This window comes from Balaenoptera physalus (assembly GCF_965194825.1).
Source record: "Balaenoptera physalus genome assembly, chromosome: 15".
NCBI lineage: Eukaryota > Metazoa > Chordata > Mammalia > Artiodactyla > Balaenopteridae > Balaenoptera > Balaenoptera physalus.
This window is the reverse complement of record NC_138894.1, coordinates 13,471,074-13,496,367: the sequence shown is the minus strand read 5'-3', so window position 1 is coordinate 13,496,367 and position 25,294 is coordinate 13,471,074. Positions and strand designations below refer to the sequence as shown.

General features: G+C 39.4%; 1 long non-coding RNA gene across 1 annotated transcript; it reads left to right on the top strand.

Annotated features, from left to right (window-relative positions):
- Nucleotides 1-275: 275 nt before the first annotated feature.
- Nucleotides 276-24,889, top strand: LOC309643846. The gene is made up of 2 exons (XR_014254101.1): nt 276-5,987; nt 6,253-24,889. It is a non-coding gene; the product is annotated as an uncharacterized lncRNA (long non-coding RNA).
- Nucleotides 24,890-25,294: the final 405 nt, after the last annotated feature.

The following is a 25,294-nucleotide window of genomic DNA, read 5'->3' as shown; positions in this document are numbered from 1 at the left end:
TTTATACTGCAGGTTCTTATTAGGCATCAATTTTATACATATCAGTGTATACATGTCAATCCCAATCGCCCAATTCAGCACACCACCATCCCCACCTCACCGCAGTTTTCCCCCCTTGGTGTCCATACTGTCTATGTTTTCTTCTAGGAAGTTTATGGTTTCAGATCTTACATTTAAGTCTTTAATCCGTTTTGAGTTTATTTTTGTATATGGTGTGAGAAAGTAGTCCAGTTTGGTTCTTTTGCATGTAGCTGTCCAGTTTTCCCAACACAACTTATTGAAGACACTGTATTTTTCCATTGTATATTCTTGTCTTCTTTGTCAAAGGTTAATTGGCCATGTAAATGTGGATTCATTTCTTGGCTCTCTATTCTGTTCCATTGATCTGTATGTCTGTTTTGGGGCCAGTACCATACTGTTTTGATTACTGTAGCTTTGTAGTATAGTTTGAAATCAGGGCATGTGATGCCTCTAGCTTTGTTCTTCCTTCTCAAGATTGTTTTGGCTATTTGGGGCCTTTTATGTTTCCATACAAATTTTAGAATTATTTGTTATAGTTCTGTGAAAAATGCCATTGGTGTTTTGATAGGGGGTATGTTCCCTCTATACCCGTGTTGTTGAGAGTTTTTATCATAAGTCAATGCTGAGTTTTGTCAAAAGCTTTTTCTGCATCTATTGAGATGATCATATGATTTTTATTCTTCAGTTTATTAATGTGGTGTATCACACTGATTAATTTGTGGATATTGAATCATCCTTGCATCCTTGGGATAAATCCCACTTGATCATGATGTATGATACTTTTAATGTATTGTTGAATTCAATTTGCTAATATTTTGTTGAGGGTTTTTGCATCTATGTTTATCAGTTATATTGGCCTGTAATTTTCTTTTTCTGTGGTGTCTTTGTCTGATTTTGGTATCAGAGTGACGCTGGACTTGTAGAATGAATTTGGAAGTGTTCCTTCCTCTAAAATTTTTTGGAATAGTTTGAGAATAATAGGCATTAACTCTTTAAATGTTTAGTAGAATTCACCTGTGAAGACGCCTGGTCCTGGATTTTTGTTTGTTGGGAGTTTTTTTGTTACAGATTCAATTACATTACTGGTAATTGGCCCATTCATATTTTGTATTTCTTCCTGACTCAGTCTTGGGAAATTATACATTTCTAGGAATTTATCCACTTCTTCTAGGTTGTCCATTTTATTGGCATATAATTGTTTGTAGTAATCTCTTTTGATCCTTTGTATTTTTGTGGTGTTGGCTGTAACTTCTTTTTCATTTCTGATTTTATTGATTTGAGCCCCCTCTCTTTTTTTCTTGATGAGTCTAGTTAAAGGTTTATTAATTTTGTTTATCTTTTCAAAGAACCAGCTCTTAATTTCTTTGATATTTTCCATTTTATTAGTCTCTATTCATATATTTCTGCTCTGATATTTATGATTTTTTTCTAGTAACTTTGGGTTTTGTTTGTCCTTTCTCTAGTTCCTTTAGGTGTAAGGTTGTGTTGTTTATTTGAGATTTTTCTTATTTCCTGAAGTAGGCTTGTATTACTATAAACTTCCTTCTTAGAACTGCTTCTGTTTCATCCCATAGATTTTGGATCATTGTGTTTTCATTTTCATCTGTCACCAGGTATTTTTTTTATTTCCTCTTTGATTTCTTCAGTGACCCATTTGTTGTTTATTGGCATATTTTTTAACCTCCATGTGGTTGTATTTATTTGCAGTTTTTTTCTTATAGTTGATTTCTAGTCTCATACTGTTGTGGTCAGAAAAAATGCTTCATATGATTTCAGTCATTTTAAATTTATTGAACCTTGTTTTGTGGCCTAGCATTTGATCTATTCTGGTAAATGTTCCATGTGCACTTGAAAAGAATGTGTCTTCTTCTGCTTTTGGTTAGAATGTTTAATATATATCTATTAAGTTCATCTGATCTAATGTGTTGTTTAAGGCCAGTGTTTTCTTATTGATTTTCTGTCTGGAGGATCTGTCTATCGATGTAAGTGGGGTGTTAAAGCCCCTACTATTGTTGTGCTACTGTCAATTTCTCTTTTTATGTCTGTTAATATTTGCTTTATGAATTTAAGTGCTTCTATTTTGGTTATATTTATATCTTCTTGCTTGTTTGTAAAACTCTTCATTTCTCCTTCAAATCTGAATGATTGCCTTGCTCGGTAGGATATTCTTGGTTGTAGATTTTTCCTTTTATCACTTTAAATATATTGTGCCACTCCCTTTTGGCCTGCAAATTTTCTGCTGAAAAGTCAACTGACAGTCTTATGGGCAGTCCCTTGTCCATAATAAGTTGCTTTTCTCTTGCTGCTTTAAAGATTCTTTATCTTTATTTCCTCTTTGATTTCATCATCAACCCATTGGTTTTCTAGTAGCATGTTGTTTAGTCTCCATGTAAGCATTTTTTCCCTCATTTCTCTTTCTTCTTTATCTTTAACACTTGCCATTTTAATTACAACGTGTCTTGGTGAGGACCTCTTTGGCTTATCTTGTTCAGGACTCTCTGTGCTTCCTGTTCCTGGATGTCTTTTTTCCTTTCCCAGGTTAGGAAGGTTTTCAGCTACTATTACTTCAAATAAGTTCTCTACCCCTTTCTCTTTCTCTTCTCTTTCTGGGATCCCTAAGGTTAGTATGCTTGATGTGGTCCCAGAGGTCTCTTAAACTGTCACCATTTTTTAAAATTCTTTTTTTCTTTTTCTGTTCAGCTTGGGTGATTTCCACTACTCTGTCTTCCAGTTCACTGATCTGTTCCTCTGTGTCATCTAATCCACTGTTGAGTCCTACCAGTGTATTTTTATTTAGTTATTGTATTCTTCAGCTCTGTTTTGTTTTTTTTTACATTTTCTAACTCTTTGTTAAACTTCTCATTGTGTTCATCATTCTCCCAAATTCATTGAGCATATTTATAATCATTACCTTGAACTTTTTATTAGATAGGTTGCTTATGTCCACTTTGATTAGTTCTTCTTCCAGGGTTTTATCTTGTTCCTTTGTTTGGAACATATTCCTTTGTTGCCTCATTTTTCCTAATTCTCTGTGTTTATTTGTATGTATCAGGTTGGTCAGTTATGTTTCCTGATCTTGGAGAAGAAGTCATAGGAGATGTCCTATGGGGCTCAGCAGCACACTCCCCTCTCTTCATCAGAGCTATATAATCTAGGGGTGCCCTATATGTGGGCTAAGTGGGCATTTCTGTTGATGCATGTCTGACTACTGTGGGTGTGCTGGTAGGTGGGGCTGGCCCCTGGCCTAACTGCCTGCCAGGAGCTGCCTCGTATGAAGGCTGCCAGCCACTGGTGGTCATGGCTGGGTCCCAGTGCAGCTGATTGCAGGTCCTGGGGGTCCCAGAGCTGGTGCCAACCAGTTTGTGGGTGGGGCTTGTCCTGCGGTGGCTGGCTGCAGATGATGGAGTGTCTGGGGCTGGTATCATCCCACTTGTGGGTGGGTATCAACTCACTCGTGTGGCTGCTGTGGGGCTCAGGGCCCTGGAGATGGTGCCAGCCTGTTGGTGGGGAGGGCCAGATCCCAAGGCTGCTGGATGTGGGGTCAGGGGTCCTGAGGCTGGTACTGGGCTGCTGGTAGGTAGGGCCAGCGCCTGTGGGATCTCGGGGCTTGTGTCAGTCCACTGGTGGGTGGGCTGGGTCCTGGGTCTGCTTGTGGGAGGGGCTGGGTCCCTGTGCAGCTGGCTGCTTGGGCTGAGGGTTCTGAGACTTGTGCCAACTGGCTGGTGGGCAGGTAAGCCCATGACCTTAATAGACTAGAGGAAGGAATCCAAAGTGGCACTTGCCAGCACCAGTGTCTTTGTGGTAGAACGAGCTCCCCAAATGGCTGCCACCAGCATCTAGGTCCCCAAGGTGAGTCCCAGTTGCCTTCTGGGTCTCTGGGAGGCTCTCCAAGATCAGCAAGTAGGTCTGACCCAGGCTCCTTTCAAATGACTGCCTCCACGCTGGGTCTTGGAATGTGTGAATTTTTTGTGTGCCCTTTATGAGCAGAGGCTCTGTTTCCTACAGCCTTCAGGCTCTCCATATGCAAGCCTCACTGGCCTTCAAACCAGATGATCTGGGGTCTCATCTTCCTGGTGCAGGACCCTGAGGCTGATGAGCCTGATGTGGGGCTCAGACCCTTTGTTCTTTGGGAAGAAACTCTGCAATTATGATATCCTCCCATTTGTGGGTCACTTACCCAAGGGTGTGCTATCCAAGAGTTTGAGTCTTGACTATACTGTGTGTTCACCCCTCCTACCCATCTCATTGTGGTTCCTTCCTTATACCTTTAGTTGTGGAAAATAGTTTCTGCTATTCTTCAAGTCGTTCTCATCAATAGTTGCTCTGTAAATAGTTGTAATTTTGGTGTGCCCATAGGAGGAGGTGAGCTCAGGGTCTTCCTACTCTACCATCTTGGCCACTCCTCTGAAATACCACTGAGTTTTGAATATGGATTGTGTATCCCATAACCTGGCTGAGCTTGTTTATTAGTTTTAATAGATTTTGTTGTTGTGGATTCTTTAGGATTATATATATAATCATATATATCTATATACATATATGTATATATATATGACTATGTCACCTGCAAATATATATAGTTTTACTTCTTTTCTAATTAGATACATTTATTTCTTTTCTTCCTGAGATTTAGTTGATTTTTCTTTCCCTGGACTGCTGCAAGTCTTTGATTAATTTCCAGAGTTCTGAAATGTTGATTTTGAGAAATTTTGCCAGTTTTTATATTGCTTTTCTGGAGAGGCAAACTTTTGGAGGTCTTTACTCCTCCACTTTTGCTGATGTCACATCAGTCTTTTAATTGGAACATTTGTTTTATTTCCATTTTATATAATTATGTCCATCTTATAATTTGTTTTCTATTTGTAATTTGTTTTATGTTTCTTTTCCTCTCCCTTGTTGCTTACCTTTGTATTAATAAAATATTTTTATTGTCCAATTTCCCCTTTTCCATTAGACAGTTATTTGTATATTCTTGGCCTTTTATACTTGAATATAAATAAATATTTTTTTCATCATTTCTCAGACAATATTATTACCTTGAAACAGTTTAACTTTGTTTACTCCTCTCATGCCTTTTGTGCCATTATAGTAATCATGAATTTTAATCCTACATATATTTTAGTTTCCGTAAGACATCATTATTGTTTTGTACAATTAGTATTTGTTTACATTTACCCACATGTATGCCTTTTTCCTTGCTTTTCTTTGGTTTTGTGGTTTTCTTTTCTTTTCTGGTGGGGGGGAACATTTTCCTTTTGCTAAAGAGTATTTCATTCAGTGTGGGTTTTCTTCTGATGAATACTCTCAGGTTATTGTTGGAGGGACTTGAGGTCTGAAAGTGCATTTATTGTGCCTTCAATTTTGAAAGATATTTCACTGGGTATAGAATTCTTGGTTGTAAGTTTTTTTTTTTTTCTTTCTTTCAGCACTGTTGTTGATCAACTGTAAGCTGTTTTTGTTAACTGTAAGTTTTTTGGTTTTGATTAACTGTAAGCTGTTTTTGTTAACTGTAAGTCTCACTGTTGCTCCTTTGAAGGTCATATGTCTTCCCCACTCTGGCTGCTTTCAGGATTTTTCTTTTTTTGAATTTTTGGTTTTCTGTAGTTTTACTATAGTATACCATAGAAGATGCTGTCAATACTCCACATGTTTTCCCTGGAAGTCTTTCACCAGTAGGTGGTTAGATTGAGATTGAAGCAGGGACATACTGAATGACACAACAATTACAACACTTCTAATATTAATAAATTTGAAATAGCCATAATGAAGTTTATTTTCGTGTGAATCTTAGATTCTTTTGTTCTAGAGAGATGATGAGCCAAGGCCAGTTCTTGACATATAATTAGCACTCTGTAAATATTTCAATGAAATGTTTTAGTAAATCTTTGAATGAATGAATGGGCAGATGGTGGATGGATGGATGAATCAGAGCAAATTGATGATCAGGACAAATTGAAGAAAAGTGGGCTTCAGCTTTTTATTTTTATTTATTTTTGGCTGCATTGGGTCTTTGTTGCTGCACGCGGGCTCTCTCCAGTTGCAGCAAGCGGGCTCTAGGCACGTGGGCTTCAGTAGTTGTGGCTCACAGGCTCTAGAGTGCAGGCTCAGTAGTTGTGGCACACAGGCTTAGTTGCTCCACGGCATGTGGGATCTTCCCAGACCAGGGCTCGAACCCGTGTCCCCTGCATTGGCAGGCAGATTCTGAACCTCTGCACTACCAGGGAAGCACAGGCTTCAGCTTTTGATTGGACAGTCATCTAATTTTCTTGAACAGGTCCCTGAAACTCTCTTGGGGTCATTTTCTTCAGGTCACTTTCTTCACTTGTAACAGGAGGGCATTGGTGTGGAACATCTTAGGGTCCTCTTCTAACTCTACTGGTCTATGAAATGCCTGGCAACAAAGTATCTGTGCACAGAGCTCTGAAGTCAACTGTCTTGGTGGCTTCTCGGCTCACCTCAGGGATTCCAGACAGAACAGACTTGACTAACTTGTAAGTTTTTCTGCACGATTTCCTCACATCTGGGAGTAAGGCATTGACACTGGCTGTCCTGCTCCACCCCAGATCAGACGTTTCCTGTGCTCCCACAGCTCTGGGTCAGCATCTTTGCCTTCCTGCCCAGCTGTCCAGTCATGCAGCTTCCTGTGTGCTGCCTTCTTCACCTGTGCTCAACTCCCAAGTGCCTGGTATAACATCTGACACATGGTGGGAACTCAGTGAGTCATGAATAAAAGAATTATGTTCCTATATTTTTCTCCTGGGACAGAAGGAGCTCCGTGGCATAATCTTCTTATCAGGTGGAAACTTCTCTCTCTCCTCAAGATGTGGTTTATATGTAGTGGTGGGAAAGAGATCGTTTTTTTAAAATTAATTAATTAATTAAATTTTGGCTGCATTGGGTCTTCATTGCTGTGCATGGGCTTTCTCTAGTTGCAGCGAGTGGGGGCTGCTCTTTGTTGCAGTGCACGGGCTCTAGGCGTGCGGGCTTCAGTAATTGCGGCACATGGGCTCAGTAGTTGTGGCTTGCAGGCTCTAGAGCGCAGGCTCAGCAGCTGTGGTGCACAGGCTCAGTTGCTCCACAGCATGTGGGATCTTCCTGGACCAGGGCTCGAACTTGTGTCCCCTGCATTGGCAGGCAGATTCTTAACCACTGCACCACCAGGGGATCCCAAGAGATTGTTTTTTAAAAGGAAGGGAACCAGACTCCTTAAAAGCTCTTCCTTGCATGTTAGCTACTAACTTATGGGGAAAGGGAGGAAGGACCTTGGCTCAGCTTCCTCCTTCAATTACACCTCTCCCCATGTCCCTGTGCTCTGCATTCCTGGTCTGGATACCACATCTCTCAGACTCAGAAGGCAAATAAGTTCCCATGCAAGAGGAAGATCTGTTTGTTCGGGAGAATGTTGTGTGCAGGTGTGGTTTGGTGCTTGCTTGAGTTCTTGAAATCTCACCCAGCAGAGCTCACTCAGCGCCTTATCCATAGCTCTCAGCAGCAGCAGTTCTACTTTTGGCTTCTTGTATTTTCTTTGTTCCAGTCCACTGAAAGCCTGTGAGACCCTGACTGCCTCATATGTTCAGCCTACTGCGAGGGGAACCCGTCACTGTCTGTTGCTTACTTTTCCTGTATAGGTTATTACAGAATATTGAGTAGAGTTCCCTATGCTATATAGTAGGTCCTTGTTGTTTATTTTATATATAGTAGTGTGTCTATATTAATCTCAACCTCCCAATTTATCCCTCCCCCCACCTTTCCCCTTTGGTAACCATAAGTTTGTTTTCTAAGTCTGTGGGTCTGTTTCTGTTTTGTAAATAAGTTCATTTGTATCCTTTTTTTTAGATTCCATGTATAAATGATATCATATGATATTTGTCTTTATGTGCCTGGCTTACTTAACTTAGTATGATAATTTCTAGGTCCATCCATGTTGCTGCAAATGGCATTATTTCATCCTTTTTATGGCTGAGTAATATTCCATTGTGTATATATATATACCACATCTTCTTTATCCATTCATCTGTTGATGGACACTTAGGTTGATTCCATGTCTTGGGTATCATAAATAGTGCTGCAATGAACAATGGGGTGCATGTATCTTTTCAAAGTATGATTTTCTACAGATATATGCCCAGGAGTGGGATTGCTGGATCATATGGTAGCTCTATTTTTAGTTTTTTAAAGAACCCCCATACTGTTCTCCATAGTAGCTGCACCAACTTACATTCCCACTAGCAGTGTAGGATGGTTCCCTTTTCTCTACACCCTCTCCAGCATTTATTATTTGTAGACTTTTTAATGATGGCCATTCTGACCAAAGTGAGGTGATACCTCATTGTAGTTTTGATTTGCATTTCTCTAATTAGCGATGGTGAGCATCTTTTCATGTGCCTTTTGGACATCTGTATGTCTTCTTTGGAGAAATGTCTATTTAGATCTTCATTTACTTACTTTTCAAGTAGAAAGTCCTTTCCGTGGCAGCCTTTACCTACACTGTGGGAACTTAACCTTCCTTAAACCTGTTTTATTTGAGGAAAAGATGTTGTAGTTTTCAACCTTGTCTCCATCTGCTCCAGACGGGCGACCTCTGATGGACTCCTCAGAAAGTCAATGACAAAGATTCCTCATCTGTACCAATGACAGCAGTGGACGTGAATGAAAGCTCTGGCCCCTGGCTTCAAATCTGGACCTCATGGTCCACTAACTGAGGCATCTTGGGACAGAATCCTGTCGCAGGCTCTGTTTCTCCATCTACATACTGGGGACTTATAGCTGCGAATAATAAATGAGATGGTACACGTAACAGGCACAGCAGAGTACCCAACTCGATACATGTTAATGGTTGGCATTGCTGCAGGCACTGAGACTTGGTAAATATTTAATACCCATTTCTTCCTCTCTTCTTGGCCTAGAGGAGTTTGGATAACAAGTCAGATTGTGATTTCTCTCTTTACTTCAGCAATCACAGGAAGAACCTAAGCCCAAAAGTCATCTTTTCTGACGCCCCCGTGGTTCCCAGCAGAAGTTGCCAGCATGGGCCTCATGGAAAAACCATTACAAGCATCCCCTACTTTTCAAAAGTTCGACTTATGCCATTCCACTTTTACAAAAGACCTACATTAGTACCTGTTTTTGCTCATCGAAAGAAACCCCAAGAAGATTTTTACTTTTTTTGGAAAAAGGCAGAAAGTTAAAGTAGCGATCAGCCTGTGTTTTGCCTTGAGCCGTTAGAGGCAGCGCGCACCCCAGCAGCTAGAGTAGCACCACCAAGTGCCTTCGCCTGGAACTACACTCAGCATCTCCGCATCAAACCGCCATAGCTTTGAACTGTGTCTGCCAGCCTCTGTGCTAGATCTCTATTTATTTTAAGCGTCTGTTAGCAAGATGGGTCCTAAGGTAATTGATTATTTGCTTTATGCTACTTCTGTTTAAGAAAGATTTCCTAGGGACGCTCCGCTTTTGGATAGCGGGGAGGGGGGGCGGTTTGGGAGGGGAAGTACCCTTTTAGGAACTCTTTCCTTATTTGTTATTTGCTGAACTGAAAGGTTCTTCATTCCAAGGACTGCCTACATTTCACGAATTGCAGATTTCCTTCTTTAAAATAAAATGAGGAATTTCCTTTGGAGACTTTAGTAAAGTCCTGTGGGAAGACAGTGATCTGGTGGGGTTAACACTCTGTCTTCATAGAAAATCAAGGTTCCTCTGTGGGTCACAGCTGCTGTGTCATGACTGCTCTTTGCAAAAGGAGGAAATACTATCAGTTATGAAAAACGAAAAGTCATTGAGGGATTAACGTTGGGTGAAACCCCTTTTGCAATTCAGTAGATCGCAGTCTGCAAAACCATGGTGTATTATGATGATTGTTATTTCATTTTAGAATTCTGAGAATTAGTGACAGAAAAGTCAGAGACTGTGACTCCTTTGTGTCAGTTTGTGATGTTTGTCATCTTGATCTTCATCAGATAGTAAAAGAAACCACACCACTCATTAGGGATTCTTTTTTACCCCCTCTGTTAACCAAAGACTTTTTACTGTAGTTTTATATATGGTTTGCTTGACTTTCTTTTTAAAAAAAGTCTTCTTAGGATGATCAGTTTTGTTGAAGCCAGTAGGTTTGGTCTCCCATGGCAGGGAGTGCCTGGGGGTGTGGACTTTGGTTCTAACACTTTCTTAAGTGACAACCTTTTCCCATTGGAGGAGCAGCTGCTGAATTTGGAGACCCTTTTTCCCAGAGATGGGAGTCTAGAGCCTAGCTCCCAGGGGGCTTAGGTGATCCTTCCCCAGACCGGGTCTCATAGCACGGCCCTGATTCTCAGCCCTGAGCCATTCTGCAGAAGGACATGTGGATAGGTCAGTGGGCATCTCTGTATGTGTGAGCTGACTGAGTAGACACAAGGGGACTTGATTAGGAAACATGAGTCATCTCAAGGAGTTAAAAAAAAACTGAGAAAATTGACAATTCTTAAATCTACAAAGCATGCTTATTTTGGAGTGATACCAGCTTTGCACTCCTACCATGTGTCAGGCTCAGGGCCCGCTGCTCTCTGTGCATTAGCTCCTTTAGTATTCCCCAAAGCCCTGCAAAGATTTCCCCCTTTACCAATGAGAAAATGAGGTTTAGAAAGGTGAAGGATGAAGGGCATTGCTAAAAGTCCTAAAACTTCTAAGTGGTGGAGCAGAGGCAGAGTCTTCAGTGAGCATGAGGGAGAGACGACCTTGAGATGCAGCACGAAGGATTTAGGTTAGACACGAGACTCATTTGGGGAAAATAAAGCTCACTGCAAAAGGCTTTGCAGTGAGTTACTGTGCAGTCTTCTGGATGCCTTTAAAAAAGGCATAGGATGACTTTTGCAAAAGCCAAAAGATGGAAGCAACCCAGGGGTCCATGGATGGATGACTGGATAAACAAAATGTGGTCTATACATAGAACGGAATATTATTCAGTCTTGAAAAGCAAGGAAATTCTGACACACGCTGTAACATGGATGAACCTTGAGGACATTATGCTAAGTGAAACAAGCCAGTCACAAAAGGACAAACACTGTATGATTCTGCTTATGTAAGAGATACTTAGAGCAGTCAATTTCATAGAGACAGAAAGTAGAATGGTGGCTGGCAGGGGCTGGGAAGAGGGGATATGGGGGTTGTTGTTGAATGAGTATGGAGTTTCAGTTGGGATGATGAAAAGAGTTCCGTGGAGGGATGGTGGGATGGTTGCACAACACGGCGAATGTACTTAATGCTACTGAACAATACATGTGAAATGGTTAAGATGGTAAATTTTACGTTATGTGACGACCACAATTAAAAACAAATAGGATGGTTAAACGCAGTACTTCCTGAGGGTGAGGGCTGGTCTCTAGGACAGGTTGTCGTGCCCTCAGATGCTGTGTCACATGTGCTGGGAGAACTGATGTAACTGTCCTGTCTTCCCTGGACCTGGCCCATGTCCCCCGATGTTCTCTTAATTGTTAACTATTAATTCTGCCTCATATGCTTAGCTCTTAATGTCTCACATGGCTGAGTACCCTCCACCAGGGCTCATCAAGCTTGTGCCCCTGGGAGTGGTGTTTTTGTGGGCAAGCCTGGCTCTGTGGTTTCTAAGACGTTGACTACGTTTCGTGTTGCAACCCTGGGAAGAAGGACTGGGTGCTTTTTGCATGAAAAAAACGTTGTGGCCTGATTTACATGTGGGTAAGTTTTCAAGAATAATTACACACTAGACTCACTGCGGAATGTGTGCTCCAAAAAGGAAAACAAAGTGTGATGGTAGTTATGAGGCAGATGGAAACATCAAAGAGCTTGTACTGCTGTCAAAGTTCCAGACATTTTGAGGCACAACTTGTGATGAATCAAAGAGACCCTTTAGGTCAGGATTCAAGGTTTGGTGGGAGACATCCTCGGTGAATGCCTCCTGCTGGCACACTGAACTTTTCCTCCATTGCTACTTTGCAAATCTGCAAGGGTTCAAGTGCAAGGGTGTGTGCTTTTCTTTGCCTTCTCTCTTCTCCACGGCCCTTAGTGCAGACACTAGTGAGGCTGGTGTCTTTTTACATACGTAGTGCCTATTTGTATTTCTCTTTGCGTGAGTTGCCTATCCACAGTCTCCTGTTAAAAAAAAGGTTTGTAATATATATCTGCTGTAACATAGACCTGAAAGTTGGTAAGAGAGTAGTAGATCCAGAGCCTTCTCATCACATTTTCCTTTCTTTTTAAATTTCTTTTTAATTAAAAAATTTTTTTTAACATTTTTATTGGAGTATAATTGCTTTACAATGGTGTGTTAGTTTCTGCTTTATAACAAAGTGAATCAGCTATCCATATACATATGGAATCTCAAAATTTTTTTTTAATTAAAAAAATTTTTTTATTGGAGTATAATTGCTTTACAATGTTGTGTTAGTTTCTGCTGTACAATGAAGTGAATCAGCTATATGTATACCTATATCCCCTCCCTCTTGGACCTCCCTCCCACCCCCCCATCCCACCCATCTAGGTCACCACAGAGCACCGAGCTGAGCTCCCTGTGCTATACAGCAGGTTCCCACTTCAATCTATTTTACATATGGGAATGTATTTATGTCAAACCTAATCTCCCAATTCGTCCCACCCTCCCCTTCCCCCCTGTGTCCACATGTCTGTTCTCTATGTCTACATCTCTATTCCTGCCCTACAAATATGTTCATCTGTACCATTTTTCTAGATTCCACATATATGCATTAATATACGATAGTTTTTATAGTTGATTTACAATGCTGTGTTAGTTTTAAGTGTACAGTAAAGTGATTCAGTTATGTATATGTGTGTGTGTGTGTATTCTTTTTCAGATTCTTTTCCATTACAGGTTCTTTTGTTCTTTTTGTGTCTATATGAGAAGCTAGATGCTAATTAAACTCACTGTGGTAATCATTTCACAGTATGTGTAGGTCAAACCATTATGCTGTACATCTTAAACTTATACAGTGCTATCTGTCAATTATATCTCAATAAAACTGGGAAAAAAAGAAAAGAGAAAAAAAATTTTAAAGAGTTTGTTAAAATAGAATGATTATTATACTTTACTAAGAGTGATAGAAAGCAATTTAGAACAGATTTTCTTTTTACAATAGTAATAGCAAAACAGCAATAAATGTTCTGGCTAAACTTTACCTGCTCTGCTTGAATATGGATGATCAATTTTATGTAGAAACTGTTTCTATAAGTAAAAACAGAGCACTATAACATTTCTGGATCTATGTCATATGGACAGGAGGCTGTGTTAATATATATATGTACACACACACATATATATTCTTTATTGGATTCTTTTCCCTTATAGGTTATTACAAAATATTGAGTATAGTTCCCTGTGCTATACAGTAGGTCCTTGTTGATTATCTATTTTACATACAATAGTGTGTTATCTGTTAATTCCAAACTCCTAATTTATCCCTCTTCCCCACTTTCCCCTTTGGTGATCGTAAATTTGTTTTCTATGTCTGTGGATCCGTTTCTGTATTTTTTTTTTTTTAGAAGTTTGTTTATTTATTTATTTATTTATTTATTTATTTATTTATTTATATTTGGCTGTGTTGTGTCTTCGTTTCTGTGCGAGGGCTTTCTCCAGTTGTGGCGAGCGGGGGCTACTCATCATTGCGGTGCGCAGGCTTCTCATTGCAGTGGCTTCTCTTGTTGTGGAGCACTGGCTCTAGGTGCTCGGGCTTCAGCAGTTGTGGTGCATGGGTTCAGTAGTTGTGGCTCGCAGGCTCTAAAGTGCAGGCTCAGTAGTTTTGGTGCACAGGCTTAGTTGTTCTCTGGCATGTGGGATCTTCCCGGACCAGGGCTCGAACCCGTGTCCCCTACATTGGCAGGTGGATTCTTAACCACTGTGCCACTAGGGAAGTCCCTTGTATCAATTTTTAAAAAAATTCCACATATAAGCGATATGTGATTTTTGTCTTTCTCTGTCTGGCTTACTTAACTTAGTATGGTAATCTATAGGTCCATCCGTGTTGCTGCAAATGTCTTTATTTCATTCTTTTTGATGGTTGAGTAGTATTCTGTTGTATATATGTACCACATCTTCTTTATCCATTCATCTGTCAATGGGCATTTAGGTTGCTTCCATGTCTTGGCCATTGCAAATAATGTTGCTATGAACACAGAGGTGCATGTATCTTTTCAAATTATGGTTTTCTCCAGATATATGTCCAGGAGTGGGATTGCATGTTTCTATGGTAACTTTATTTTTAGTTTTTTAAGGAACCTCCATACTGTTCTCCATAGTGGCTGCACCAATTTACATTCCCACCAACAGTGTAGGAGGGTTCCCTTTTCTCCATATCCTCTCCAGCATTTATTATTTGTAGACTTTTTGATGGTAGCCATTCTGACCCGTGTGAGGTGATACCTCATTGTAGTTTTGATTTGCATTTCTCTAATAATTAGTGATGTTGAGCATCCAGTATGGTTTCTTATATGGGACGTTAATTTCATGTAGCTGCAGAGTAAAAACAGTGTGCAGAGGCTGTGCTCTGATCAAGCAGTTGGCACCTGGAACACCATGACAGCATCATTTTAGAAGAGGTTATGCATGGTGAGTTCCACATCTCTATCTAGACAGCTACTCATGTGGCTTTCTATCAACACAATACAGTCAGGTTACTTATGCTGTGGGTTTTGGAAGGTTGTATTTCACTGGTGTATACCGAGTCTGGGCAGAAAGCTAAGGAGAATGAATGCTGAAATCACGGACCTCTTTATTGACTTTCTTAGGGTAGAAAGAAAAGGGGAGGGGTTCTTACTTTTTTCTGATTAAATTATTTATAATTCTGGATGCTAATTCTTTATCTGTAATGCATGTTGCAAATATTTCAATCCATTCTTTGCTTTTAAACCTTATTTTTGTTCTTGTTGTACACAATAGAAAAATGTATGTAGTCCTTTTCTTTATAGTCTTTGCAATTTATTTTTACTCTACCCTAAATTTACAAAAACGTTTATCTTATATTTTTCATAATGCTTTTATAGTGTTTTGTGTTTGTTCTTTGATTCATTTGGAGGTCAACTTTGTGTGTATGGTGTGATGTAGGGATCTACCTTAATTCTGTTGCAGTAAACTTTATTGATTGTTCCAATTGAATTTATTTAATCTCCACTAACTTGAGATCCCATCACTTTTGTATTTACTTGCTTACACACACACACACACAGACACACACACACACAACTAAATTCTAAATTCTTGACTCCTTTTAAAGGAGTCAGTTATTTAGCTATTGATCTAGTTTTCAAGAAACGAATCTTTGGTTTCATTTAGCAACTCATTTATTTATGCTTTTATATTTATTAGTTCTGCACTTTTTTGATATTTTGTGGTTTTTGCTTCTTGAGTTGAATGCTTAGTGCATTCATTTTCATTACATTTTTTCTAATATTTGCATTAAAGACTGTAAATCTTTTTCACAATAGCTCTCTGGCTGCAATTTACAGGTTTTGATATGCAATGCTCTGTATTTGTTTTAAAATAGTTCACAATTCTGTCTGTTTTTGTTTTTTATGTTAATTTATTAATTTTTATCATGTAAGTGCATGTGTTTGAACTAACACTTTGCTACCAGATTACATCACTTTTAAGAGTTAGAGTAATATTGTGATCTTGAACGCTCTAGCAAATAGCTTGACAAAGCAAGACTAAATTAAGTCTTACATATATACATATATATATATATATATATTTTATATTTCAGTGACCACATCTCCTTGTTTTAGGTGTAACATTAGAAAATTTATTGTACACTTAGCTTACTTGGCCTATTGTATCCTAAGTTCTGGGCACACTCTCTCCTCAAAAATATCATATTCAATAGCATTTTAAATCTAAAGAGAGTTTGATGATACAGGCTTTAAAACAAATAAGCTTAATTTGAACCAAGTGTTTTAGGACAAAATATGTCAATTGTTTACAGATTGGGTGTGAGAGAGGAGATGCAAATTCAAGGTACATTTTTTTGTCTACCTAAAATGTACATCTTTTACTTGCTTGAAGACCCCTTTATAAAAGTAGCAAAATCAGCAGTCTTCTTTAATGTAATCAAAATATTCTTAAAGGTACAAAAAAGAATCATTAGAAAGAATACTGTAAAAGATACTTATTTTAAGAATAAAAGACTATGAAAATCTTTTATTATGTTCTGTACAGCCAGTGACTTCCACAAATTTTCAGCGATATAAAGAAGAAAAGCAAAGGATATTTATATCTAAATACCCTCTGACTACAGTTCTTGATTAAGAGGTGGATATTCTAGGAGGGAAAAAAATACACCGAAAAAAATAACATACAGCAGTGGAAAATTTCAAGAGCAACAATCTGGGAGGCATGAGTAAATGACTTGGCTATGTCTGTTTTTTTAGAAGGTTATTTTAAAGTTCTCAGATGAATTGGGTTTTTGGTTTTTTTTTTGCTATTAATTTATAATTTATGGAATTGAGTTCAGTGAAGGCGCCCCGTGAGATTTCTGCTTTGAGAAACCTGTTGAAGTTTTCTTTGAAGTCTGATAGTGGCCAATTTTTGTGAGGGTTTTGTGTGTTTGAAATTAATGTGTATTTTCTGCTTGTTGGGTATGCATTTCTCTATTCAGTTATTCCTGTTAATTATATTATTGAAATCTTCTAGATCCTCACTTTTTGGGGATCTATTGTTGAGTTTCGGAGGAGGTGCATTAAAGCATCTGTTGTGAGGTAGGTTGACCACTTCTTGCCTTTCTATCAGTTTTTTAATGAAATATTTCAAAATTAGTTGTCAGGAGCATCAAAGTTGCTGATTGTTATATAAAATTTACTTTTGTAATAGATATATTTTTCTTTGTCTTTTTTGATGCTTTTGTATTTGAATTCTATTGTCTGGAAGTAATATTGTTCCAGTGTCTATTTGTTAGTATTTTCCTGCTATGTTGTTCTCTTTTTAATCTTTTCTTTGTATCCTTTTTGCATCATTTTGTTTCAGGAGTGTCCCCTAATCCCAGAATTTCTGCCTTTATAGAAGAATTTAACCTTGACTTTTTACTGATGTGTTTGAATTCATTCCTGCAATGTCGGTCTATGTTTTGTCTCTAAAAAGCTGCCTGTTCGTCTCTTTTTTAATTAAAAAAAAACTTTCTTGCCTTCTGTGGATTGATTGCTTTCTTCATTTTAATCTGTTCTTTTTTATTCTAATAGATTGAAAGTAATACATCTCAATTCTATATTTTTCTGGTGATTACCATTAAAACTTTGATTTAGGGACTTCCCTGGTGATACAGTGGTTGAGACTCCACACTCCCAATGCAGGGGGCCCAGGTTCGATCCCTGGTCTGGGAACTAGATCCCACATGCATGCCGCAACTGTAAGGAGCCTGCCTGCCACAACTAAGGAGCCCACATGCCACAACTAAGAAGCTGGCAAGCTGCAACTAAGGATCCCACCTTCCACAACTAAGACCTGACGCAACCAAGTAAATAAATAAATAATAAAAAACTTTGATTTACACATTGACAGTTATTTTCCCCTATTGATGTTGACTTAATTACATCTATATTCCTCATTCCCTCCTGTCCCATCTGAACAAGACATGAACCTTTTTGCTTTCCCTGCTATCACCACTTCTCATTTTGAGACCATCTGGAATAAACATCAAGATTATTGTTAATTTTTTCCTACAGTCAATATCTATTTAGATATAACTCTATATTTTATTCTTTTCCTATCACTTTTTTTTGTTCCCTGACCATCTCTTAGATTGTACTGCATTTTGCTGAAGGATATTTTCTAGTAATTCTTTCACAGAAGGGACCTGAATAGTAAGCTTTCTGTGTCTGTCTATTAATCAGGTGTTGCTGCATTAATGCTATACAGCAATTAGCCCATGGTCCTGTGACTTATAATGACAAACATGTATTTTGCTTACTTGTGGGTCAGCTGGAGTTTGGCTGCTTCTGGATAGGCTTGGCTGGGCTTGGTTCCAACTGTAAGTCAGATTTGGATCTGCTCCATGTATCTCATTATGGGAGAGCAGCTCCTGGAGTCATACTCTTCTCATGGCAAATGAAAGGAGTCCGAGAGGCCAAGCCAAACCACATTCCAAGGTTTTGCTCACATATGATTGGCCAAAGCAAGTCATATGGTCAAATCCAAAGCCAATAGGGTGGGGGTATAAACCTCACCTTCTCTGCTGAGATGCACTTCAAGGTACCATAGCCAAGGGAGGGAGTAAAGAACTGAGAACAACAATCCAACTTACCATGACATAACTGGAATTTTTCCCCCTGATACTTGAATGATAGTTTGGTTGGGTATAGAATTTTCTGTACCCCTCTCCTCCTCCCATTCCTCCTCCTTCTTCTTCTCCTCATTTTCCCCCTTCTCCTCCCTCTGTCCTCTTTTTCTTCTTCATAAAACCTATCTTCTCTTATACCTAGAAGATTTTACTTGTAAGTGCATGGCAGGCTCTTGCACTGCACACTTTCCTGATGTGGGAAGTCCCCTCGGGCTCACTTTTCTTTTTAACATATCCTTTATCCCAGGAAGGACCTGGAATTCTTTGTCGGCTGAAAGATGCATTCGTGTACTTGTTGAACATTGGTTGAGTGCTATGTGCCAGGTGCTCAGGTGAGAAGCTGGGCATCCGAAGATTATTTGCAGAGGTCCTGCCTGGCAGGAACTTTTCATCCAGTAGAGTGAGACCTTTGTGTAGGGTTATGGTACTTACAAAATATACAATATGATGTCATTTCTGCTTACTGAGGTGGGGAGATGGATGGACTGGTTGGGAGAGAGTTTATAGTGGCTATGAGTCTTAACTGAATCTTGAAAAGTGAGTAGGCTTTTTCTGAGCAGTGGAAAGGGAGGCTGTGAAGGAGACGGGGGCTCTAGACCCCATTCCAGGCAGTGAGGCAGTGAGTCTCCAGAAAGTGCTGAACAGGGGAGATATGCAGCTGCATGTGGTTTGGGGTTTCAGAAAGACCCATCTGGTAGCTGTGAGGAGGAGGGATTGGATGGGGCAGGTCAGATGGGGAGCAGTGTCAAGAGGCTGTTTGGAGTCCTGGGAGTTGGTCAAGAAACTAGTGCCCATGAGGGTCTTCCTGAGTTGGAACCTCTGTACGCACTCATGTACATGCATACACACAGACACTCGTGCACACTCACGTACACTCACACACTGCCAGATGCAGAAGCTGCTGGACCTAAGTCACTGCTCAAGCTGGTGCCAGGTCGCATTTACCACGGAAGGAGAGTCCATGGAAACAACAGCTCCTGAGAGCCAGTTTCCTTAAGAAACCATCTCTTCTCGGAGCCCTTGGGGACAGGAACAGGGCTGAGCCTGAGAAGGGGAGTAGACCCTCCAGGGGATATAATTGCCTATGTCATTCGGCTGCAAAGTGGGCAAAGTAGGCTTCAGCACAGTTAAATAATCATCTGACAGTTCAAGATGAAGTGATCAGTGTGTTTGGGGGAGGGTGGGGGGAAATATACATCCAAATAACACTTTCTATTGTGCATCAGAGGAGGTGAGAAAGAGAAGGAGGGTGTTTTGTCTAGTACTAACGTGTGCTATTAGTAAAGTTTTTATAGTCTTGGCAAAAGTTTACTAGGAAATCAGGGCATATGATTATTTTAGGGACCCATTTGAATCCAAATAAGTAAGTTTAGAAGTATTTGGCAGTCTGTTATTTTTGTTTAGTGAAGTCACACATGTCCATTTACCAGCGAGACCTAATTCCAGGGCCTGGTTTTGGGCATCCAGATTTCCTTCTCAGTGACTGGAGGTCCCTGGCATGGAGCTTCATTGTTAAAATCTGGGTCTAGGATAGGAGTGTTCTACATTTTGGAAGTGGTTTTATCCAGTATCTAGTTAATGCTAACTATAATTGGATTTAATTTCCAACAAAACTCAACTGAAACCCCCTTTCACTTTCATACTATTTTCTTGCAGAAGAGTTACAATTAAGTTACCCACAGCATTGTCAGATTTTATTTTGGGTTGAAATGTCTCATGTTTGACTTTGGCACAGAAACAATTTCTTTTGGAGAAGGTCATAAAATATCCTTTCAGCTCTTCTCTTGTAATAGAAAAGTAGAAAAAAAGTATCTTCACTTTTGTCTATTTTACCCAACAAGGGCTTATTGAGTCCATGTCACAGAGCTTAAAACTGTTAGGTGTCGTGTGGGATGGGGTCTGTTTATAAAATACATGCCAAAATGCTTCGTTTCTCTAGAGGCCACTTTTCTAGCAGCCTTGATTATCTGGAACACAGCCAATAACGAAAATGTAGTAAAAACAGCCACCAAACTGCCAAAATATTATCAAAACACCAAGTACCAAGCTCTGGCTCATAACACACACATATGTTAGGTGCCCCTGCCCAGTCAGTTTTACTCTTCATTTAGAAACAATAGAAACAATCTTGTCTAGATGATTTCCTTGACCCTCAGCAAATTAGAACTAAGGATTGAAATGAGGAGCCTTCCAAAAGTAGGTACCCTGAAGTCAGAGTGACAACTGACAGGCTGACAGTAAGGCAGGAGAGAGGGGAGCTACAAAAGCAGGTAGAAGCAGATGACAGGTAGGTCCACTTACTGAGCTGGACCACGGGCAGGAGACACAGTACAGCAAAGGGTGGAGGGCACCAGGAAGAATTCAGATTTTGATCCATTTCGTGACTGTACAACACATTGAGAAAACCGTTCATCCCATATGATTAAAATAAAAGCAACTTTGGGACTTCCCTGGTAGTCTGGTGGTTAAGACTGCACGCTTTCACAGCAGGGGGCACGGGTTCGATCCCTGGTGGGGGAACTAGGATCCTGCATGTGGCACGGTGTGGCCTAAATAAATAATAAAAATAAAATAAAAGCAACTTTGAAACTTTGGATTAAAGGAAGATTCGCTCTTGTGAGACTTTATCTCAGGCTACCACTGAGAAACCTGTAGCCTTGTAGCAGAGGTACCCCATCATCATGGTCCAGGCAGTCAGCAAGTCCATGAGGGTTTGCTTCTGTCTGGGTAGCTGTGGAAGCTGAGTGCAGGGCCCTGCACGGAGTGGGTGGCAAACATACCTGTTAGCTCTTCTGGTTCCAAAACAAGATGGAGTATACTCATTCTCCTCTGTTCCCCTCTCCCCCAAAGTATAACTAAATACCCTGGAAATTATTGAAAAGACAATTACAAAAGGACTCAGAGCTGAAAAGGAGGAGGAGGATGGGATAGGGACCTCAGGACTTGAGAAACAACTATGCGGTGAGTTCCTTGGGTTTTCATTTTATCTCCTAGACTGGGTGCAGGAGAGGTCTGCAACCTGGAACTGCCAACACGAATAGGCAACAAACAGACAGACAAACAAGAAAAGCCTGCTGTCTCTGGCCAAAGGACTAAGGAAGGAAGTCCAACAGAGATCTAATGGGGACCCCCAGCCTCAACTCTACAACCACAGCCCCTGCAGGAGGTCTGATCTGTTTACAGCAGAAGCAGCAAAGCCTTGGCCATTCGAACCCCTGATCACAAGCTGACCAAGTGGGTGATCTCATACACTCACAGCTGCAACAATGAAGCCCTGTGTCTGCCTGTGCTCTACCCAGAAACGTAAGGAGACCCAGGACCGATGGCTCCTGCCCCTTCCGCCACAGATGGTCACCGGCAGACAGTAAACAACCCAGACAGGCACCTTCTGCCCCTGCAGAAAACATCATCATAGGTTGAGCAGGAGAAGTAGCAGCACCAGAAGAACAAAATTGACAAGATAGCATTGTAAGTGCTCAGAAAACTAAATTGTCATTGGAACGAAAGCCCAAAAAAGTAGCACCGAACCTATACTCTAAAACTAAACAGAGCAACTGCCTACTAAAATAGAAGACTTAAATAGGTCAAGATCAAATGATTAAAATTTCCAGGATACAGGGGGAAAAAAAACCCTTCATCACACCAGGAAAACCACAATTTGAATGAAAAAAGATAATAACTGGTGCAATTCCAAGATGACTCAAATGTTGGAATTATTGGACAAGGATTTTAAAGCAGCCATCATAGAAATGCTTCAACAATCAATTACAAATTAAATTCTCCTGAAACGAAAGAAAGAACAGAAAATTACAGCAAAGAAATAAATTATAAAAAAAGAAGTAAATGAAAATGATAGAATTGAAAAATACAACAACCAAAATAAAAAACTTACTGGGTGGACTTAATAGTAGAGTGGAGATGACAGAAGATAGAAGCAGTGAACTTGAAGAGAGATCAATAGAATTTACTTAGTCTGAACAACAGAGAGATAATAGGCTGGAAATACATTGGAGAGCCTCAGGGATCTTTGGGACAATAATAAAAACGATTGAACAGTTCTGTCATTAAAGCTCTAGAGAGTAAAGGTTGAAAATGTATCAGAAGAGATAATAGCTGAAAACTCCCCAAACTGCAAAAGATACAAATCTACAGATTCATGAAGAGGAGCAAATCCCAAATAGGAAAAGCTCAAAGAAGTCCACACCAAGACACATCATAGTCAAACTTGTAAAAACTAAAGACAAAGAAATATTCTTAAAAATAGCCAGAGAAAAATGACACATTACCTATAAAGGAACACTGACTTGAATGATGGTGAATTTCTCTTCTGAAACCATGGAGGTCAGAAGGAAGTAGCACAATATTTTTCAAGTGCTGCAAGGAAAGAACCATTAGCCCCAAATCACATAGTCAGTGAAGCTATCCTTCAGGGTTGAAGGAGAAAAACATTCTCAGATGAAGATAATTTGTTGCTAGCACACCTATCCTTAAAGAACGCCTAAGACATGGATGTATATACACCACCAAATGTAAAATAGATAGCTAGTGGGAAGCAGCTGCATAGCACAGGGAGATCAGCTCGGTGCTTTGTGACCACCTAGAGGGGTGGGATAGGGAGGGTGGGAGGGAGATGCAAGAGGGAGGAGATATGGGGATACATGTATATGTATAGCTGATTCACTTTGTTATAAAGCAGAAACTAACACACCATTGTAAAGCAACTATACTCCAATAAAGATGTTTAAAAAAAAAAAAAGTCATCCTATCCAGGATATATCCCAGATCAGTTAAATCATGACCTCTGTGGGTAGAACCCAGGCATCAGTATCTTTTCAAAATGAAAATTTAGGCTAACTATTTTTTAAAAACCGCAACAATAAATTCCAGTGTCTATATAATCAAAAAAAAGAATGCCTAAGAAAGCTTTCCAAACAGAAGGAAAATGATAATGATAATAGAAAAAAGGCTAGAACCATCAGAAAGGAAAGAGCAATGGAATGGATGAAAAGAAATAAACATAATAGGCTATCCTTCATCCTTCATCTCATGAGTTTCTTTAATCACATTTTATGGTTTCATGGTCGAAGAAAAAGTTATCACACTGTTTGATGTGTTCAATAATTGTAGAGGAAATACTTTAAAGGTGATTATATTTATTAAATTGAGGTAATAAAGAGACCTAAATGAAAGTGAGATTTCTATACTTCACTTGAAATGGTAAAGCATCCACATCAGTAGGCAGTGATAAGTTATATGCATGTATAATAATACCTAGAGCAACCACTAAGGAATCTATACAAAGAAATACTCTCAAAAACGTTATAATTTAATAAAAATGAAGCATCAAAAATGTTCAAGTAATGCAGAAGAAGCCAAGAAAAAACAAACAGGAACAAGAAATAGAGGGAACAAAACAGAAAACAAATAATAGATTTCTTGGATTTTCTACATAGTCTATCATGTCATCTCAAATAGGGAGAGTTTTATTTCTTACTTTCTGATCTGTATGCCTTTTAATTCCTTTTCTTGCGTTATTGCACTGGCTGAAACTTCAGTACCATGTTGAGTAAGAGAGATGGGAGCAGATATCCTTGTCTTGTTCCTGGTCTTAGCATCTGAAAGCAGTCTTTCATCTTTAAGTGTAGTGTTAACTGTAGATTTTGTTGTTGTTGTTGTTAAACATTAGCTGTAAGTTTTTTGTAGATGCTTTTTATTAAGTTGAGGAAGTACTTCTCTATTTCTAGTTTTCTCAGTTTTCATCATGAATGGTGCTCAATTTTGTCAAATGCTTTTTATTCATGTATTGATATAATCATATGATTTTTCACTTGATATGTTGACATGATGGATTACACTGATTAATCTTCAAATATTGAAAAGCCTCGAATTCCTGAAATAACCCCACTTGGTCATGGTGTATAACTCTTTTTACATATTCTGCATTATGATTGCAAATATTTATTTATTTATTTTATTTTTAATTTTTTTAACATCTTTATTGGAGTATAATTGCTTTACAATGGTATGTTAGTTTCTGCTTTATAACAAAGTGAATCAGCTCTACATATGCATATATCCCCATATCTCCTCCCTCTTGCATCTCCCTCCCACCCTCCCTATCCCACCCCTCTAGGTGGTCACAAAGCACTGAGCTGATCTCCCTGTGCTGTGCAGCTGCTTCCCACTAGCTATCTATTTTTACATTTGGTAGTGTATATATGTCCATGCCACTCTCTCACTTCGTCCCAGCTTACCCTTCCCCTTCCCCGTGTCCTCAAGTCCATTCCTTATGTCTGCATCTTTATTCCTATCCTGCCCCTAGGTTCTTCAGAACCGTTTTTTTTTAAAATTTTTTTTTAGATTCCATATATGTGTGTTAGCATATGGTATTTGTTTTTCTCTTTCTGACTTACTTCACTCTGTATGACAGACTCTAGGTCCATCCACCTCACTACAAATAACTCAATTTTGTTTCTTTTTATGGCTGAGTAATATTCCACTGTATATATGTGTCACATCTTCTTTATCCATTCATCTGTTGATGGACACTTAGGTTGCTTCCATGTCCTGGATATTGTAAATAGAGCTGCAGTGAACATTGTGGTACGTGACTCTTTTTGAATTATGGTTTTCTCAGGGTATATGCCCAGTAGTGGGATTGCTGGGTCGTATGGTAGTTCTATTTTTAGGTTTTTAAGGAACCTCCATACTGTTCTCCATAGTGGCTGTATCAATTTACATTCCCACCAACAGTGCAAGAAGGTTCCCTTTTCTCCATACCCTCTTCAGCATTTATTGTTTGTAGATTTTTTGATGATGGCCATTCTGACTGGTGTGAGGTGATACCTCATTGTAGTTTTGATTTGCATTTCTCTAATGATTAGTGATGTTGAGCATCCTTTCACGTGTTTGTTGGCAATCTGTATATCTTCTTTGGAGAAATGTCTATTTAGGTCTTCTGCCCATTTTTGGATTGGGTTGTTTGT